The 15,787-nt window shown below is 37.1% G+C and overlaps 1 protein-coding gene across 4 annotated transcripts in view; it reads right to left on the bottom strand.

Moving 5' to 3' along the window:
• KCNIP4 (potassium voltage-gated channel interacting protein 4) overlaps window positions 1-15,787 on the bottom strand; it is a 1,207,795-nt gene that overhangs the window by 520,546 nt on the left and 671,462 nt on the right. The gene's annotated exons all lie outside the window — the stretch shown is intronic.

Here is a 15,787-nt window from a genome sequence, read left to right as displayed (position 1 = left end):
GTTATGCCTTCCATCTGTTATTTAATTTTCACAAAGAATACTTGAGGATAAAATATTATCCTTCTTTGCTGACAACAAAACTGACACTTAAAGAAATTAAAAATAAAGCAAAAAAGAAAAGAATAATAATAACACAGATTCACTAAAAGAAAGAGCTTGGATTCAAATCCAGATCTTTTTGACCCAGATGTTCATGCTCTTTCCACTCTTTCATGCTGCCTATAGCTTAATACACCATTTCCCAAACGTGTTCTGTTGAATGTTAATAGGAGGCAGGCTTCACTTAAGGTGCAGTAAAAGCAGGCCAGTTTGTTTACAAGACTTCTCAACACTTTTAATATGGCCAGGTATGTTCGGAGTCTCCAAAGGGGGCTGCAGCACAGTGTTTCCAAAATTCCATGAGCATAGACGCCTTTTCCTGCCTGACCGTCAACTCTACTGAAAACGCTTTAGAAACTACGGTTACTCTGGTAGTATTCCCCAGCAGGAGACAAGAGAGAATAGCAAGCTAAAGGGCTTAAGTTTTTTTTATTTCTTAGACTTTTGCATTGCCTGAAATTTTACGAGCTTGCATTAATTTGGGAAAGAAAAAACAAAGCATCATTTATATGAATTAAAATAATACTATTAAAATCATACTAATAATACTATATATATTTCCATTAGAATATATTTATAAATATATGAAAATAAATGTCCTAAACAAAGTCCCATATCTCTTAAAATCACTATGTAAAGGCATAAACGAGACTATATTCATGGAATGTCTGATGAGTATTATAATCAGCCCTCCATATCGTCGGGTTCAGCATCCACGGGTTCAACCAACTGCTGATGGAATTTGGTTGAGTCCTCGGATGCAGAACCCTCAGATACAGAGGGCCAACTGTACTACTGTCATTTTGTATGAGGGACTTGAGCATCCTCAGATTTTGATATCCAAGGGGGTCCTAGAACCAATCTCCAGCAGTTACCCAGGAAGAACTGTGTAATAATAAATCAATAATAAACAAAGTTATGTAAGGTCAGGCATTGTACTGATTCATTTAATCATCATAACAACCCCCTGAGATAAACAGTATCTCCATGTGATACATGAGGAACATGGAACACAGAAAGGTTAATTTACTTCTCAGAAGTCCTACTAGTGCCCCAGCAGGTGTGTGGCAGAATCTTGTACCAAATGTTTTTTTATTAATTCCATACTGTTTATGACCCTCACTTAAACCTGTTTTGCAATGGAGTCTAGATGCCTTTGTAGGGTTTCTGCAGCCTATGTAAAGACTAATAAGGGCTCTTACTATTTTACTTCCCCTCTTTAACTTTCCACCCCTACCTGCTCCTCCTCTTGAACTTTTGGGAAATATGATATGTATACAATATTAAAAGTCTTTCAGAATAAAAAAACTATAAAATTTGATTTAGCAGTGTAAAAGTAGTCGTATTTTACAGTCACCTGTCTTACTCCCTTATTCTTATCCACTCGTGGAGTTTCTATTAAGTACTGCTGCAGGGGATATAAGCATGAGTTACAAACTCTTTCTGCCTGAAAAAAGATGCTTGGCTTTACCGAGGAGGAAAGATGTTTAACTACCAGAAGCTGGGTTTGTTCCTCCGGTGGCAGGATTAGTGTTGATTCATGCACAGCCTCTCATGAGGTCTTCCTTGTTACTAGAGGCATATGCACCTCTCTATGATGACCAGTCCAGGGGAAGCTGCAAACTCAGTACTGGCTCACAGCACAGCTATCCCCCAAGGTGCTAACTGTACCTGCAACCTGCCTGTTTCTCTGTGAGGCTTTAACCATGCACAGGGGTGTGCACAGACCATAAGCAAAACACATCCAAAACAATGCGGAGTGAAAGAGACTTAAGCTAAAACAGAAGCCACTATCACTATTACAAAAATAATAATAATAATAATAGTGATTAAAAAAGAAAGGGGAAAAAAAGGACAAACCCCCTAGACTAGATTTTGAAAAAGAATCAATAATTATTAAAAGTAATAAGAGGAAATGCTTACACAGTGCTTACCTTGTGCCAGGTACTGCAGGTGCTTTACATATTTTAACTCATTTATCCTCAAAACCCTATGATATCAATACTATCAATATTATTATCTCCTTTTTACTCATCTCCAGGGATGAGGACCCTGGAGCACAAAAAGGATAAGCAGTGTGCCCAAGATTACAAAGCAGGTAAGTGCCGGGGCTAGGTTCCAAACTCAAGTTGTCAGACTCCAGAGTGTCAGACTCTTAACACCATCAGGCCATCTATGATACAGTGTGTAAAAGTATTGATTCTATGACCCCCTCCTCTGCTGGCTACTGCCCTTGATTTTGTCATATATTAGCTCATTACTCTTCACAGAAATGCTAGAAGGTCGGTCTTATCCCCACTTGTCAGAGAAGGAAAACTAAGATCAGACAACTAGCTAGTGGCTGAGTCTGGATAAAAACAAGATTGTTTGAAACCAATGCTGTGTTCTTTCCATAATGCTATCATTTCAGGGGAGTTGTTTTTGGACTTAAGTTCTGTCAAAGTGCAGATCATATGTTACTTTCTTTATATTCCCAGATCATAGCCTAGAGCCTCAATGTAGAGTTTTTTCCTCCCCCAAATTGCATCAATATGAATCAAGGTCAGTGTAGTCTTCTTCACATTCATTATGTATGAAAAAAACAATCTAGTAATGAAAAAGGAAAATTATGTGGATCATCCCTACAGCCAAATTTTATAAAGTACTTTTGAAAGAAAAAAAAAATGTATGAGTGGTATTTAGAATTCCTTGTTAAGGAGCCATTCAGTGGAATCTTTTCAATGGTCTTAACTGCTTCCTTCTACTTCTTGAAGCCTCTTTATATCACTCCTTTCCTTTCAATCTGTTCCCCGAATTAAGTAATTCGTACCTAGGTTTTCGCATGAATGGTGCCCACTCAGACGCAAGCAAGCTGCTGTCCGGAAAGAGATTAATTGAAGCTCAGAAGTGAGGGAAGCCAAGGATTGCCAAGAAGCAGCAGACTACCGCTCTGCACTCTCCTTCCTTGCCCCGCCCTTTCTCACATATCACACAGCCAGTCCGGTCTTCCCTTTCTGAGGAAATGAAGCAAAACACATAAATGGAGGGAAATGGTTTCTTCCTCAGAGTCGTAAAACTACAGTTCCTTGTAAAAGGTGCAGAAAATGAGCTCCTCTTTTAGACAAGTGAGGCTCTTAGGTAAAATATCAATATCCCAGGCCTTTGATAACTTCTTTGACATATGAATACCTATAGAGACAGCTCTTTATCAACCACTGTGGAAATTGTTTGACTTGAAGTTGAAAAATGACTTCAAAGTATAAAAATCTGACCTTCAGGTTCCAAGATGTTTCTTCTGAATGATCTTGTTTTAAAGATAAATAAACACAGAACTCCTCAATTTTAAATATGTTTTCTGGATCAAAAAAAAGAGTTTTTAATTTTTAAATTGATAAATGACTGTGTCCCAATGGGCACTGTGTTTCTCCTACTGGAAAAAATAATGTGTATTTCATATTAATATCCTTTTCCTTTCAAAAGTAACCTCTAAGATATGATATAAACACAAGCCCAAAATGGAGACGTTCAAAGGAGAAATGAAAAATGCCAGTGTTTGTTCTCTCCTCACCCTGTGTATACATTTTTAAATGGGGGTCATCATTTTGCATACTGTTTTGAAATTTGTTCTTTTAACTTAAGAAATGTGTTCTAAACATCTTTTCAACACAGTGGTATTTGACAGTCTCATAAGACATATGCTAGGCAAATGGGAGAATTTGTCAACATGCAAATGAAATGGGGCTCTTGCCCAAACTGAATGAATTCAGAATTGAAGCATGGCCAAGAGAGGTGACACTGATCAGGTGAGGGAGAAATCCAAGCTTAGGAAGGGCAGCAAGTTGAACCCAGAAGAGGCATCCAGGAAACCACAAGACAGGGCCTTTCCAAACTCAAGGAGGGAGGTGTAGGACCTGGTGAGCAAGAACCAGGAAGAGGTAAAAGCATTTACCTGGGCACTTACTAGCGACCAGAACTAGTCTTTCTAAGCACTTTATGTCCATTAAAAATGTACTGTTTGCAGACAACAGTCTGTGAGCTAGATCTAGTAGAGGATTTTACAGAAGAAATAGAGGCTCAGGAAGGTGAAATAACTTGCCTGAGATCACATAGCTAGTTAGAATAGAGACTGCAGTCAGGGTGCTTTTATTCCAAAGATATATGGCATATTCCACTTCAACCCATAGTCAAGCTTCATTCTCTCTCTAGTGCTCTTTTTCATTGTGCCTTTGTTCTTGTACATATGGTTAAGTATAAGTCCATCTCCCAAGGAATCTTCACAGGTCTTGGTGCAAAAGAATCAAGAATCAGGTTCTTCAAAGAGCTCAACGGCTTATCATATCAACTGATAAACTTCATGGCTTATGTTGTGGGAGTGTGTGTGTGCCTGTGTATTTGCACGCACGTGTGTGTGAAGTATTTAAGTGTGTGCACTCATGAGTCTAGTGTATGCTTATGCAAACACACATTTGGGCACAAGTGTGTATGTATACATGAGCATACAAAATTACATACCTCATTGATTTTAATAGTCATTGAACACACAGTTTTGAAGGTAGGGCATCAGATTACTAACTACCAGATATTGAACATCTCAAAAGCTAAGAAGAAACTGGTGGCTAAAAGTTGTGGAAACAAGAAAAGCACAAATGCATCATCACTAAAAATATCTGATGAATAAAGTTTTGTTTCTGAAACTCAGAATTTAAGCAGAAAATTCCTTTCCGTGTATTTGAATTTTATTCCATTTAGGAAGGAACACTACATACACAACTTTAAGGAATTCATCTGTTGTTTGAAGAGCAGTCTGAGAGTATTTTCTCAAGCATTTTCACCATAACAAATAAACTAATATTTGTAAACACTGTGTTGGATCCTCTCCCCCAAGCAATTTTACTAGTTGTTTTGATTTATACTACACCATTATGGCCACAGAATTGAGAAATAAAATTTTCAATCACTGGTCTCCACCTCTTCACACAGCTGGAGGACACAATCCTCACCTGGTTCCATTTCAAGTCTTCTATAGTTGGACCTCCACAGTCTGAGCCACTATATCTGTGTTTGCATATTTGGAGGTTGTATTAACCATATTCCCTCTAATTCCCTTGCTATTTTTCTCATTTTTCCACTTGCTACCCAGTTCTGCCCTTCTCTTTGAACATGTCTGGAAAGAATGATCTAGCAGTAATGTACCCAAAAAAGTGCTTACTGTATCCCAGCCAAGGAGAGTCTTCTTTTAAAAATGATGACCACAGATCTCAAATGGGCACTAAGCATTGCCCAGCAATGGTCTCACATTTGCTCAGTAAAGTCACTCCCCCAAGCTCTGAAAAGATTATACTATACTTTCTCTCTCTTTGAAACATCCATTACTCCCCACCCCACAAATGCTTTTTACCTCACTCTGCTTCATTTTAACAGAAGAAAGCAATCAGACAGTGTCTCTCAACTTCCCGTTATGAATGCACCAACATTTACATCCATATTCTCTGCCTTCCCCAGCATCTAATACAGGGAAGAAGAGTCTCTGCTGTAACCAAGGCCAACTCCTCTGCAACAGCAGGGACCTCAGTGTTTTTGTCCTTGTCGTATCTCCAGCCCCTAGAACAGCATCCAGTAGGAGCTTGGTAAGTATAGGTTAAATAAATGTATGTATGAATGAATGAATACCTATGAACATGAAAGGGTCCATTTGTCCTAGATGAAGAGGAGGGCAAAGGTAAACACAAAGATTTCTAGGGTGGCACTCCAAATCTGTAGCATACAGCTAGATAATCATATATAAATCAAATGATAAATAAATAATAGGTGATGTTTACCCATGCCTCATTTCCTCAGTCTTTGCCCTACCTGACTTTTACACTGTATGTACAATAAATGGCCACATTTATAGAGCACCATAATAGAGCCAGGGACTGTCCATTCTTCTCTTTTAGTCTTCACGAAAATGATCAATTTACATATGATGAAACTGAGGCTCAAAGAGATCCAGTAAGTTGCCCAAAGTCAACTAGTAAGTGAAGGAGGTCAGACTCAAATCCACATCTGTTGATGTGAAAGTCCATGCTCTCTCCACTTAGCCATGCTGCTGGTCAGCCCCTGGGACCTTCCTGCAGGTTCAAGCACAACTAGTTCCTGAGTCAACTCTGTGGGGAACTGGACTTCATTCCCCCTACAGCCAGCCACACCTGGAGATGTCATGCTGCCAGATGGTCTCTGCCTTATTGTGCCAGTTGCGAAGCCTGGGTAGCCATGGAGATTCACAGAGAGACATGGGGACCCCTAATGGGAAGTTTGTATCCAGCTTCCTGTCTTAGAGGATGGACCTTTATTTCTGTATCCCCAGCCATGGACTTCATATGCCAGAAAATGCAAGATTTTCTAAGCTCACAGTAGGGGCAGATCTTGGTTAGGTCAGGCCTGAATCTTATATAATTTGGAAGGCAAGAGTCTGTAAAAAAAAGAGGGAAAAATCACATATACAAAATTTGGTGTGGAAGTTAATATTTATTTACAGTGGGAATGGGAAGGGGCCCACATACTTAAGGACACCTATAGCTTAACCTTCTTTTCCGTCAAGGTAATTCTGTCTCTGACCATGACCTAGCCCTACCTGAGAGGCAGGTACATGGCGGCTGAGGACCTGTGTTCTCCAGTGGACAGCATGGATTTTAATCCCAGCTAGACCACCTCTAAGTATATGATCCAAGTGTTGAAACTTCCACAGCATATACTTTCTCATTTCTTTAATCTTCACGTATATAACTGGTTCATAAAAACTGTTGTCAACATGAATAATGCACAGACAGTGCTGGCCATGGTGCCTGGCATAGACTCCACAAATCTCTCATTCAGGTGTTACTGGTATTATTAGCATCTGATGCCATCTTCTTGCTCACCAGCTCTGGGACCTCCCTACTCGAGGGCCCACTCCTGTATTCATTTGACGCCTGCCTGAATGCCTAAGCACCAAGCATTTGGTGTGTCTTCACCATTGTGGATCACGTTTTGGCATACCTCACCAGTTTTTTTCAGGAGACTTATTTCTGCCTGTGTACCAGAAACCTCCCCCTCCCCCCATCTTCCTGAGCCAAAACACCAGAAAAGAGCAATATAATGAAAAAATGTTCATAATACAATCTTAAGAGCCAGAATTCCTGTAATTATGGCTAATAAGATTATTCTTACATGGTTTTGTAAAATTAGATACTATAAAATGTAAAATTATTAGCTTCCCACCTAGAATGTAATTTATCACTCTATCATAGATTGTGTACTTATTATGATATCTAATGCTACCAGTTAGTTTTGTCATTTCTAACAAGTCAATTAACCTTCCTGGGCCTCAATTTACTCATAAAATGATGGGGTTGGACTACAATGTCTATAATTCTTGCTAGTTCCAAAAAAATGTTATTAGTACAAATATCTGGGATATTATTCTCATCTCAATATGGAATGTGTCCAGTTTGAATATTTATCTTTGAAGCTAATATGTGGGAGAGGAGGAGTTACTCAAAGGATAACAACATGGTTTTCCTTTTTGTGAAATCTGCCTCTTCGCCTCCACTATCTTAATACTCTCACTACGGCAGGCGCTCAAGGAATATTATTTGATTGTTTTTAAAATACCTTCTCTAGCAGGTATTCTCTTACTGAGACAATTTACATTGTTCTTATAGATGCAATTAAGAGTAGGGTTTGTATCCTAGGATCTTGAAGCAGCCTGGTAAGGAGAAATGAAGACAAGACCTGTTTTCCAACTTCACAGGGCTGGTAAAAGGGCAGATCGAGCTCAACAAAGAGAAAGTAATATTTAGTCCACAGCATATGCTAAAGATTGGTCATGGGAAGTAGAGGAAGTTCTTCCAGATAAAAGAAGTCTGACAAAAGGTAATGAGTCAATGTCCTGGCAGTTGTCTGGGGCAGGGCAAAGAGGTGTCTGCCTACCCTTTGCTGACATTGGGGCAGGCAGATATGGTGTGAAAAATATCAGGGCCCAGAAAATAAGCTGGAATAGGGGACTCATAGGCTAGGTGCTTCCTAGCCTAATCTTTCAGTGACTTCCCAGTACACAAACAACAAAACCCAAAGTCCTTGTGACGGCCATGTATGGTGTGCCCTTGCCCGTCCCTCCACTGTTACCACCAACCTTCCAGCTCACTCTGCTCCACTTCCACCAGCAAATCTGTGTTCCTTGGACACGAGAAATACACTTGTAAACAAAGGCCCTTGTACTTGGTCATCCCTTTGCTTGGAATCCTCTTGTTCCAGACTCTACGATGTCACATGCACTCATTTCTTTCAGTTATTGGCAGTAAAATCAATTCTTCAGAAAGGCCTTTTCTGACCACTCTATTATAACATGCCTGTTTCTGTCCCCTTATTATATTTTGTGCTTGTTTCTATTAAATATCAGATTATATATTCCTTTGTTTCTTTATCTTTTTGTCTTGTTTCCCCAACAGTATATAAATTCCACAAGGACTTGCACTGTGCTCATTACTGTGCCTAAAACTGTGTGAAGCATAGTAGAGACACACGTATTTAGTGAATGAATGAATGAATTATACTATAACTACTCTGTCTTCCATACATTTTTGTAGCATTTATAGTTTGTATCTCAAAATTTAGCAGATCAGCTTGCAAGAACAAAGATTTTGTCTCTTTCCTGAAGGCTGCATCTCCAGTGTCTAGAACAGTGGCTGATACTTGGGAGGTGCTCAATAAATAATCTTAAATGTTGTTTACTGTGAAAATAAAAAGTTCCTGTACTGTAGCTTCAAGAAAGGAAATGAATGATCATTTTTCAATTTTATTAACAAGTAGCACCAGAACCAGTTTTAAACCCAACTCAGTTCATCAATGACAACTTCCCATTAATAATAACCACTCTTTGGAAAGCTTAAAACTCTAAGTAACATTAGCAGTGTTTTTCTCTGAACAACTGTATCCTACAAGTGCGGCTCTCACTTGCTTAGCAAGCAATGAATTCAGCTTTTGGTTTTAGATATTGAGTGGTGGTTTCCTGTTTTTGGAAAGAAAGATGATGTGCGTGGCCATAATGACAAAACACACAAATCATTTATAATATTCTAGAGCTGGCTCTAAGCACACACAAATAGTAACATTTCAATCTGCACAACAAACAGGAGAGGGAGGTGCTATGATTATTCTTATTTACGATATAAAGACACTGAGGCACAGAAGGTTGGGGTGCTTATCCAAAGTCATACAACTAATACATATTAGAGACAGGATTTAATTATTGTTAATTCCAATTATTTTGGCTTCAGAGTGTGTTCTTAGCGTCTATACTCTATGGCCTCCCTGTAACCATACTATTGGTATATTTTTAGCAGTAAGATTCATCTTGATGATGTTCAATGCTTTTCAAATAATTGCCCCCAACAACCTGGACAGTGGGGGTAAATTTCACCAATTTCATGGGTGCGAGATGGTGCAAGCAATAAACAAGGTGCTTCTTGTTTTTAATAATCAGAGTGGTGAACAATTAGGATAAGTACACATGTGACTTGTAAATGTATCTACTGGTTATTAAGCCTGTGCCTTCCAGAAATTCATCCATTGGGGTCACTGAATGACTGTCAGGGGGTAATGACTCTCTACCACTAACTTATTCAGACAAGTCATCAAGGTGGAAAACACCTCAATTTATGACCAAGTCCCTCCGCCTAAGGATTCTTTGTGGTGGCACCTATCTCTAATGATAAGCTAAGGCACAAAACCACTTCTCATCACCCACATCTTAGAATCCTTGAACTTTAGAGTGATTGGTCCACTAGCAGAATTAAGGAGAGCTATAATTTGGATAAATATTTGGTGCAATTTAGATTATGTTTGAAGTTTATTGTCTGAGTATAATCCGTCAGATTTTTTCTCTGCAGAGACAAGCCTGTCAAAATCAAGTCATTCAGTAAGTCATTTATTCTCTCTGGGACTCAGTTTCTTCATCTATGAAATGACTGATTTGGAATTGGTAATTTCTAAGTATTTTCCATTTTATGAAGCCTTAATAAATCAGAGCTTCAATTATGTGATTTATAAATGTATCTTTCCTTTTTTCCTCTTCCTCATTTTCTTTTTGTTCATTATCATAGTGTGTTTTTACATAGAATGCCTCTACATAGAAGTAGAAATAAAACAAAAACTAGAAGTCATATTTTTAAAAAGTAACAATTTTTAGGGATAGTCTGTATTAAGGTTTATATTAAATGTGGCTTTTATTTATCTGTGTAAAATTTATCCCATTTCTGAATATTTATTTTCTGTAGTATAGTGAATGTCATTTGGATCAGTACCACCGTGAAGGTATTGGAACTATTCCAGGTTCCTTCACTTATTACCCTGTGACTTCGAGCAAATGATTAATCTCTCTGAATCTCCATTTTCATCCATCCGCAAAACAGAAATAACACCTACCACCTCACCTGGTGGATAAGATAATTCCAGGGCATAGTATATGTAACACTCCTCTTACTCTGTTTGCCCAGTAGTGAATTCTCAGCTAAGTTAAGCTTTCCTCCCTCCCTTGAACTCTGTTTCCCATAGCTAGAACTGTCTTCCTTCATGCTTTATACCTGCTGATAAAGGCTGGAGTATGTGTTTTCTGTTGATGACCATCCTTATCAAGACTAAAACCCTTGTTTTATACTAGAAATCAACACTGGATGCACTTGATCCAAAATCCAGTGTGGATCATCCAATTCCTTTATCCATGCTCCAATCAGTCCTCCTCATAAATCTTAGACCCTTTTATAAATAACCCCCTTCCCGGACTCAGGGTCTCATCTTTACACCGTAACACAATATATAGAGTTTTCTCCTTCACCAGCCCTTCTCTGTCCCACCTATTTCCAGCAGTCCCACCTGTCACCCACAGACAAACCAGATAGAAACTGGGCTCAGTCTGAGACGGAACACATATATCGACTTTCTTCTCAATTTTTACCCCAGAGCCCAACTGAATACTGTCTTTGATTAGACTGAAATTTAATGAAGATTCATTTATGTTATAAGATTTTATGTCTAATTTATAAGATAGGGGCTTTATAATATTCTCTATGCTATGCTTAGAACACTGCAGTCAGTATGAACATTTTTGCTTATTAAACAATGTTAGTGATTGAGAGTGTTCACACAGAGAATGTATTCAAGAAAGCCTTGTAGAAAGAGTTAATGGATACTTGACTTAACACTTTCTCCCCTTCACCAAATTATTTGCCATTGCCATCATGCTGTAATGTCTAGGAAATTAACGAATAGGATATAGAACCTGATGGCCTGAGTTTGAATTCCAGCTTTATGACTTATTGGTTGAGTAACCTTGAGCCAAGTTACTTAGCCTCTATAGCTCTAAATTTTCTCATCATTAAACTGAGAACAATACTACCTACCTCAGAGGACCAGGGTGAAGATTAAATAAGATATTAGTATACTAATATTAATACTAATTCTATACTATCCTAGAGAACATTTTAATACACAGTTTAATATCATACTGGTGTCTAAAACTTGCCTTGCATATTGGTAACCCTCAATAAAGCAAGATATTAATATTATTTATCATTATTTCATTTTATGGATAAAAAATATGGATTACAGAGGTCAAGTAATAGCCCCAAATCATATGACTATTAAGAGGTGAAACAGTGATTAGAATCCAAGCAAAATAATTCTGGATCCTCTGAATATAATCTCTGACCACACTAAATCCTCTTCTTCCAATAGCCCCTTTGTCGACATTAATGTTTTTGAAATATTAACTATAAAAGACCCCAAAGAAGATCAAACTGTATGAGTATTCCCTTTATTCCACCCTGAGACTGTGTAAAAAATAATTTAAGTTTTCTAATATCTCTACAAACTCTTTTATCTTTCTTAAACATTTCACTTTAGAAAGACTTTCCAGATAGTTGAAATACACATAGCTTTGGCATCCCATTGCATCTGGAGAAGCAGAATTCTAGGAGAATTTTAAAAGGGTCTGCTTTGTAAATTTCAATTAAGCGATCCAAGATAGAAAACATAACCCCCTCCCAGTCGTCTCCAGCCCCTTGGTCCTCATTAAACATCATGGAATGGTCACACAGTCAGTAGTTTTCCAATTGGCCCAATTTATTGACAGACCCAACACACCCACAATTCTGTCAACAGCACAGGAGAATTAAGAACCAGGGTTCTGAAAATCCATCTTTGAGTATATGGCTAATGCCTTGCTTAGACCTCTTGGGGAAGCTGTATTACAGCATCACAGATATCTGCTAAATAAAGTGAGCTCAGTAAATACAAAAGAAATTCTAATGTGTATTCTACAAAGGGATTAGATTATCAGTTAATTTCTTTTGCCTTTTTATCAAAGAGGATTACCAAAAACAGATTTTTTTTTTCAAGTCACGTGTGTTATTGCATTTTTGTAAAATTTTGCCTTTTATCAAGGTTACTAGTAGGGAGAAGAATGGTTCTTTCTCAATTCAGTAACTACTTCAGCATGATTTAATACATATTTGGATGAAAAGTAGATATTTTCACAGCCCAGTGTTGCATATAGAGATAATGAAATAGCTTTGCCATTAAAATTTTGATTCAATTTCTCCCTGGAATGTGTCAACAGAAAACCACTTTCATTTTTATAGCTGGAAAAGAGGTAATTTACTCTTGTGAGGTTTTAGGAGTGTTCCAAACCAGCATAACCCTGGAGCTTCCTGAACTCCTCACTAAGTAGAGAGAATCTGCGAATTCAAAACTCTGGCATTGTGCATTATCCTCAAAACTTTGCTCAAGTTAAAAATATTATTTGCATGCATACTGACCTGGTATTAATATTTCTTTTCTTAAAAAGAAATATTGAACTTTGAATTGCAAAAAAGAAAAAGAAAGAAAAGAACTGAACTACGAAACATTAATAAATTATACCATGATGTATTTATCTGTTGTTGAAATCCCATGTAAGTTTTGAGAAACTCTATCACATGGATGCCTAAAATAGCAGCCCCAAATGTCAAATTCTAGAGCTACAGGAAAGGACATTTCTCTATTCTCCTGAAATACAATGAAAATCTCCTGAGGTATGATGAATTATCCCACTATGGAAGAGAAGGAAAGATCAGCCTAGTAACAGCACTGCATATCAATCCCAAAGTAGGCCATTGATACCCATTTCATAAAAAAGGATATATGTTATATAAATGATCAAATTTTAATTACCTGAGAGACTCACAGAACTTTTTAAATGGAAACTTCCATGAAGGTTATCAAGTCCAGTTTTCTCATTTTAAACAACGAAAGAGGTAACGTAGCTTACCCAAGGTTAGAAAGCAAGAGAGTGGCAAAGGAGGGTTAAGAGTCTGTACTCTTACTACTCTCTTATTTTCTCATATTAAAGACTGTTACCTGCTAAATGAAACTTTTTTTTGTTTATAAATACATGCCATGGATCTATGTGTAGCATTATGTGTTTATGCATATCATGCATAGACTGGAAGAGAAGGACCCAGGACATCCAGGACCCACTCCACAGTCTTCTGCAAAGAATGGAAGCTCAAAGTACTCAAAGATAAGCAAATACAAATACTTCAGATTTTAATGTTACCAATTTATTTTGAAGTACATTTTTTCTATACATACTTAAAGCAAGATAATAACTATATTATGCAAACATAGTATTATACATGCCCTTGAGGACATAATGCATGTTGCATATATAATAATACAAAAAAACTACATTCTGAATGGTGACTACACTATAAAACAGTTATAAGTTTAGATGAAAAGGTTTAATTGTTTAGGGGAAAAAAAACCCTCAAAATCATCCTCATAGGGCTTTAACCTAGGTTCAAATTTTTCTACTTAATACTCAAATTTCTTTACTAGGTCACCTGAGCAGACAGAAATAAGGAAGGTGAAAGAAATCATTATCCTCAACTTAGATATGTAAATGATGGGGGAGGAAGAGAACTCTTATTTGAAAATAAATCTGAATGAAATGAGCACCCGTGTTTGTTTTGAAGAAAGCTTCAGAAAAATCTATGAAGATGCTATTTTGATATTAAATGTTGTTTATACTTTTTGTTCATTAAAACTAGGTTGTAACTTTAAAGTGTGCGCATTCTGATCTATATATTCAAACTATATTCAATGAATTAGAGCTTATCAGTCTGTTTATTTGTTTTATATCTCCAGTAAACAAAGTGTGTGGCCAACTTAAATATTGTTTTGAAGGTTTTCTGACTCTAGCATTGACTTTGGCGATAAGTCTTATACAAACCTCAAAATGGAAAGCACTATTGCTCCCTTTCTCTATCAACTTTTACATATTGAGTGTAATTCCTCCTTAACGTGGTCATTAACATTTTACCATTTCAAAATACTTTCTAAAACCTGGAATTCAGATATGGGTTTATATTGAAGTTTATGAGAAAGCACATTCTCTCCATAGTATTAGTACAATGTTGGCCTGGAAAATACTGATACTGTAAAATATAAAATACAAGCTAGAAACTGTTCATGCAAATTAGTATATTTTGAAATATAATAAAGAATAGGAAAAAATAGTTTCATAAAGGTTAGCAGTCCTTAGAGGAAGGAAACACATGCTATCATTTGGGAGAGTAAATGTTCGTGCTCCTAAAACAAAACCAATACTAGAGGAGGTTTCATCACAAAATGCACAGTAAAATGTCAAAAGAGTTTAAAGAATGACCACAAATCATCCATGAACTCGGGTTAAAAAAAAAAAAAAGTCCCTCAACACAGCTAGAAATACCAACACTACTCCAAGGAACTGTCAGTCTCAGAGAGAATAAAAACCAGGGCATTAAAATGGGAGGTCCCAATCACATTTGCCAGGAAAATAACACACACTAAAGGGCAGAGAAGCCAAACCAAGTTATTGCTTTATCACAACAATGCAAAAGATAAAGTCAATTTTAAAGAGCAATCACTACTTCCAGAATTTAGAATTTTATCCTCTTTTTAGAACTACAAATATTGCCATCAGAAAGGGCTTGCAAAAAGCATTCTGCAAACTTACTTCAAAATTACTTCAACAAGCCCTGCTTTCCACCCTATCCCCCCACACAACCAATTACAAATGTAGGTTTCTATAACCTACATCTGAGTGACACACTTACTGTAATTTGACATTGGCTATCTGTAAATGCAGCCTTATTTATGTCACATGTGGCAGTCATTCTCCAGTGGACTGAATTAGTTGTGAATGTAAACACATTTATAACATATTTGCATTTTTACTCAAGTTTAAAATTTGAAACAAGAATATCAAAGCATAACTACGTCAAACGTCACCTAGGGATGCTTTTAAAATTGCTCTGACAACTTTACAGAAACAATTACTGGCCATATGCAAAAATACTCTCAAATGTGTTCTGCACAGTAAGAAAATAATAATCTGAATTTACTCAGATTCTCAAAGAAACATCAAATTCAGAAAAAGATACAGGCAAGTACACACCTTATTTTTTAAAGAAAGAGACGATTGTTAAGGAGAATAGGGGAATGAGCATCTGATGAATGTAAACAGCAACACTTGAAAAACAATTGGCTCTTTGGAATCTATGTTAAGATCTGTCATATGAACTGGGGACTCTGCCCCTTAGAATCTCCGTTGGGATGTGAAATAAGTAATGTTATAAATACTTCTTGAGACAACCTTATAAAAAGCTTATCA

This window comes from Balaenoptera borealis (genome assembly GCF_965194805.1).
Source record: "Balaenoptera borealis genome assembly, chromosome: 4".
Classification (NCBI taxonomy): Eukaryota; Metazoa; Chordata; class Mammalia; order Artiodactyla; family Balaenopteridae; genus Balaenoptera; species Balaenoptera borealis.
Note: the sequence above shows the minus strand (reverse complement) of the source record. Positions and strands in the feature narration are given on the sequence as shown.